This window comes from Salvelinus sp. IW2-2015, unplaced genomic scaffold, assembly GCF_002910315.2.
Source record: "Salvelinus sp. IW2-2015 unplaced genomic scaffold, ASM291031v2 Un_scaffold5987, whole genome shotgun sequence".
Classification (NCBI taxonomy): Eukaryota; Metazoa; Chordata; class Actinopteri; order Salmoniformes; family Salmonidae; genus Salvelinus; species Salvelinus sp. IW2-2015.
In genome coordinates this window covers 6,389-12,330 of record NW_019947252.1, presented here as the reverse complement: position 1 = coordinate 12,330, position 5,942 = coordinate 6,389, and the positions used below count along the sequence as shown (strand labels likewise).

Below are 5,942 nucleotides of genomic sequence, written 5' to 3'. Positions count from 1 at the left end.
ATCCCTGTGAAGTAATACAGGAATATATCACACACATACAACACACACACACACACACACGGTCTCACACAACACCCAGTGAAATATCAGCTAACAGACTGAGGGATGATGGTGATGATCAGCAACAACAACCAAAGAGAGGAGGGTGAGGACACACACACAATGACGCTCAGCTAATGCTTTTTACAAGCACCCAACGCCTGGAGGATAAGAAGTGTGAACAGAAAGGCAGAGCGAGAAGGAGATGAGAAGGAGAGTGATCAATAGAGAAATAGAGAAGAGAGGACAGAGAGAGAGGAGATGAGAGACACAGAGAGAGACAGAGAAGGGAGATGAGACACAGAGAGAGACAGAGAAGGAGATAGAAGAGAGGAGTGAGACACAGAGAGAGACGAGAAGAGAGAGACAGAGAAGGAATGAGACCAGAGAGAAGACAGAGAAGCGAGATGAGAGAGAGGAGATGAGACACAGAGAAGAGAGAGAGAAGGAGATGAAGAGACACGAGAAGAGATGAGAAGACAGGGAGATGAGAGACAGAGGAGAGGGAGATGAGAGCAGAGAAAGAGATTAGACACAGAGAGGAGACAGAGAAGGGATGAGAGACAGAGATGAGATGAGAGAGAAAGAGGAGAGGAGAGTAGATGAAGAACACGGAGAAAGAGATGAGACACAGAGAGAAATAGATCAGAGAGACAGCCATCACAGCAGCAATATTTGTGACCTGTTGCCACAAGAAAAGGCAACCAGTGAAGAAACAAACACCCTGTAAATACAACTCATATTTATGTTTATTTATTTTCCTTTTGTACAATAACTATTCTAAAGCCCTTGAATTGAAGTTGAGAAAACAGAGACGGGAGGGGCAGAGACGGGAGGGCAGAGACGGGAGGGGCAGGGACGGGAGGGGCAGGGACGGGAGGCGGCAGGACGGGAGGGGCAGGGACGGGAGGACAGGGACGGGAGGGGCAGAGACGGAGGGACAGGGTGTTTAGAACTAGTTCCATGTTGCGAGGCAGGTTCCTCCTGGATGACCCATGACTGGTCTCTGGCTACAAAACACGTTCTCTGTTTGGAGAGGGAAGATTCACACCACACACCCAACACACACACCACACCACACACACCACACACACACACCACCCCCACACACCACACACACACACACACCACCCCCCCCACACACACACAACCCACACACTATACACACACACACAGGAAAGGAGTGGATTGATCCTTGTTCAGCTCTCAGGCTAGAAGTCATGTGGAGGATGATCCTCTTATCACATTATAGTCCTCTACCCTACCAGACCTGGTCAGTACCGGGTGTTGTGGTGTGTGTGTGTGGGTGTGTGTGTGTTGTGTGTGTGTGTGTGTGTGTGTGTGTGTGTGTGTGTGGTGTGTGTGTGTGTGTGTGTGGTGTGTGTTGGTTGTGTGTGGGTGTGTGTGTGGTGTACTGTTCTTGTTCTAGAACGTGTTTCTTTGGGGCTGTCAGTGCGTCCTTCTGCCAAAGTCAATCTCAATCAGCTAACACAGACGCTCTCTTCTGCAGGGTATACTGTCATTCAGTCGTCGTTTAAACACCACACACACCACACACAGACAGTAATAAGTCAACTGGCTCGTAGAAGTATAGCCTGTAGGCGTCAGTATTCATCTTCATGACAATCACTCTTCCTTCTCTCAATTTATCTCTCTACCAATTCCTCCGCCTCTCATTCTCTCAATCCATCTCTCTACCAACTCTATCTCTCTCCCTCTCTCTACAACTCTCATATCTCTCCTCTCTCTACCAACTCTCATCTCTCTCCCTCTCTCTACCAACTCTCATATATCTCCCTTCTCCCTACCAACTCTCATATCTCTCCCTCTCTCTACCAACTCTCATATCTCTCCCTCTCTCTATTTCCTCAACCCTGTTCCCCTTTTAACTCAACCTCCTTAATCTTCCATTCCTCTCTCCATCCTTCTCTCCATCTCCCTCTCCATCGCTTCTCTCCATCTCTTCTCTCCACTCCTCTCTCCATCTCCTCTCTCATCTCCTTCTCCATCCTCTCTCCATCTCCTCTCTCATCTACTCTCTCCATCTCTTCTCTCCGTTCTCTCTCCATCTCTTTCTCTCCGTTCCTCTCTCCATCTCTTCTTCTCCATCTTTCTCTCATCTCTCCATCTCTTCTCTCCATCTCTCCATCTCTTCTCTCCATCTCTTCTCTCCATCTCTCCTCTCTTCTCTCCATCTCTCCATCTCTTCTCTCCATCTCTTCTCTCCATCTCCTCTCTCCATCTCTTCTCTCCTCCTCTCCATCTCTTCTCTCCATCTCTTCTCTCCATCTCTTCTCCCATCTCTCTCTCCATCTCTTCTCTCCGTTCCTCTCCATTCTCTCCATCTCCTTCTCCATCTCTTCTCTCCATCTCTTCTCTCCATCTCTTCCTCTATCGTTCAGCCCCTCTATCTCTGTTCTAGTGAGAAGTTGTACTTAGATGGGGAGTGTGCTGTTACGACAGGAGAGGCGGATCAACCGGTTTCTCTGTATAGAGTGACACACACACACACCACCACACACACACAAACCATTGTGGTGGTTGTTGAGAAACTGCAGCGTCCTCTCTGCTGCCATGTACAACCAGACTGAGATATGAGACATGTATTTTAATTGTGTTTTGGCAGCTGGAACCAGACCAAGTTCCCTGTTTTTATTTCTCCTTTCTCCTCCCTCACGCCCCCTCCCTCACCTACCGTGCCTCCGCCCTCCGCCCGGAGGGGGGGGAGGGGTTTGGTTGCTGGGGTGATGGTTGGGTAAGGTAGGCAAGGCTCTCTTCTCTGGGCGAGTCGTGTGTGTGTGTGAGAGAGAGAAGGCTCAGATCCATGCTAACCTGATTTAGCTTTGGCTGCGCCGGGAGGCTAACACGATTACCCTCGGCTAATGGCCCTACTGGACTGGGAGAGGGAAGGAAAGGAGAAGGGATTGAGGGAGGTGGGAAAGGGGATGACGGGGGAGAGGGAGTGGGGAGGCAGGATAGCCTGTGATAGAATTATCCCCCTCCTCCCGAGGCATTGATGGATTCAACTTTAGAGATCTCTCTCTCTCTCTCTCTTTCTCTCTCTTTCTCTCTCAATCTCTTCTTTCTCTCTCAATCTCTCCTCTCTCTAACCACATCCCTCTCTCTCTGTCTACAGCGATCAGGAGGAAGGAGAATGGCTGGTATGACGAAGAACATCCCCTCGTCTTCCTCTTCCTCGGCTCCTCTTGGAATCGGTAACTCCTCTACATCCCTCGTTCCACTCAGCTGTGATGTCATGGAGCCTGTCTGTAGCACTAGCCTGGTTAAAAGACCAGGAAAAAGACACGGGTAGCACCAATGTCGTCGTTATTCACCAACATTTCCACAGCAAGCTGTCTTCATCAGGGTTCCTGTTAAACACTGCAGGTCACCAGTATATATACAGGCTTCATCAGGGTTTCCTGTTAAACACTGCAGGTCACCAGTATATATACAGGCTTCATCAGGGTTTCCTGTAAACACTGCAGGTCACCAGTATATATACAGGCTTCATCAGGGTTTCCTGTTAAACACTGCAGGTCACCAGTATATATACAGGCTTCATCAGGGTTTCCTGTTAACACTGCAGGTCACCAGTATATATAACAGGCTTCATCAGGGTTTCCTGGTAAACACTGCAGTCACCAGTATATATACAGGCTTCATCAGGGTTTCCTGTTAAACACTGCAGGGTAAGATATGACAGGGTTTAGGGATGTGTGGTGTGTGTGTGATATATATATATTATATATGACGCGGTTTAGGGATGTATGTGTGTGTGAGAGAGAGATATGACAGGGCTGGGAGATAGAGGGAGGCAGTGTTCATATTCTCTCTGCCTCCAGCGACAGTGGCCAGGGGACATTAATATTTAACACATGGCCAGCCCCCATCTATCTTCTGGAGATAATACACACAGACCGTCCATACGGAGATAATACACACAGACCGTCTATCTGGAGATAATACCAACAGACCGTCTATCTGAAGATAATACACACAGACCTCTATCTGGAGATAATACACACAGACCGTCTATCTGGAGATAATACACACAGACCGTCCATATGGAGATAATACACACAGACCGTCCATATGGAGATAATACACACAGACCGTCTATATGGAGATAATACACACAGACCGTCTATATAGGATAATACACCACAGACCGTCTATCTGGAGATAATACACACAGACCGTCCATATGGAGATAATACACACAGACCGTCTATCTGGAGATAATACACACAAGACCGTCCATATGGAGATATACACACAGACCTATATCTTGGAGATATACACACAGACCGTCTATCTGGAGATAATACACACAGCCGTCTAATGGAGATAATACACACAGACCGTCTATCTGGAGATAAACACACAGACCGTCCATATGTTAATAATACACACAGACCGACTATATGAGAGAATTACCACACAGACCGTCCATATGGAGATAATACACAAAACAGACCGTCCATATGGAGATAATACACACAACCGTCTATCTGGAGATAATACACACAGACCGTCCATATGGAGATAATACACACAGACCGTCCATAGGAGATAATACACACAGACCGACTATATGGAGCTAATACACACAAGACCGACTATATGCAGATAATACACACAGACTCGGACTCATATGAGAATACATACACACAGACCGTCCATATGGAGATAATACACACAGACCGTTCCATATGGAGATAATACACACAGACCGTCCATATGGAGAAATACACACAGCCGCGTCTATTTGGAGATAATACACACAGAGCCGTCCATATGGAGATTAAATACACCACAGGCCGTCCAAATGGAGAGAAATACACAACAGGCCGTGATGAAGACAGCTTGCTGTGGAAATGTTGGTGAATAAACGACGACATTGGTGCTACCCGTGTCTTTTCCTGGTCTTTTAACCAGGCTAGTGCTACAGACAGGCTCCATGACATCACAGCTGAGTGGAACGAGGGATGTAGAGGAGTTACCGATTCCAGAGGAGCCGAGGAAGAGGAAGACGAGGGGATGTTCTTCGTCATACCAGCCATTCTCCTTCCTCCTGATCGCTGTAGACAGAGAGAGAGGGATGTGGTTAGAGAGAGAGAGAGAGATTGAGAGAGAGAGAGATTGAGAGAGAGAAAGAGAGAGAAAGAGAGAGATTGAGAGAGAGAGAGATCTCTAAAGTTGAATCCATCAATGCCTCGGGAGGGAGGGGGATAATTATCACAGGCTATCCTGCCTCCCCACTCCCTCTCCCCCCGTCATCCCCCTTTCCCAACCTCCCTCAATCCCTTCTCCTTTCCTCTCCCTCTCCCAGTCAGTAGGGCCATTAGCCAGAGGTAATCGTGTTAGCCTCCCCGGCGCAGCCAAAGCTAAATCAGGTTAGCATGGATCTGAGCCTCTCTCTCTCTCACACACACACACACGACTCGCCCAGAGAAGAGAGCCTTGCCTACCTTACCCAACCATCACCCCAGCAACCAAACCCCTCCCCCCCCTCCGGGCGGGAGGGCGGAGGCACGGTAGGTGAGGGAGGGGGCGTGAGGGAGGAGAAAGGAGAAATAAAACACAGGGAACTTGGTCTGGTTCCAGCTGCCAAAAACACACATTACAATACATGTCTCATATCTCAGTCTGGTTGTACATGCAGCAGAGAGGACGCTGCAGTTTCTCAACAACCACCACAATGGGTTGTGTGTGTGTGTGTGTGTGTGTGTCCACTCTATGACAGAGAAACCCGTTGATCCGCCTCTCCCTGTCGTAACAGCACACTCCACCCATCTAAGTACAAACTTCTCACTAGAACAGAGATAGAGGGGCTGAACGATAGAGGAAGAGATGGAGAGAAGAGATGGAGAGAAGAGATGGAGAGAGGAGATGGAGAG

The 5,942-nt window shown here is 48.3% G+C and overlaps 1 long non-coding RNA gene across 1 annotated transcript in view; it reads right to left on the bottom strand.

The window, feature by feature from the left end:
* The window catches only part of LOC112078635 (uncharacterized), a 7,291-nt gene extending 2,160 nt beyond the window's left edge, over window positions 1-5,131 (bottom strand). Inside the window, exon 1 of the long non-coding RNA XR_002895740.2 lies at window positions 5,046-5,131. This is a non-coding gene — a long non-coding RNA (uncharacterized lncRNA). The remainder of the gene's footprint in view (window positions 1-5,045) is intronic.
* Window positions 5,132-5,942: the final 811 nt, after the last annotated feature.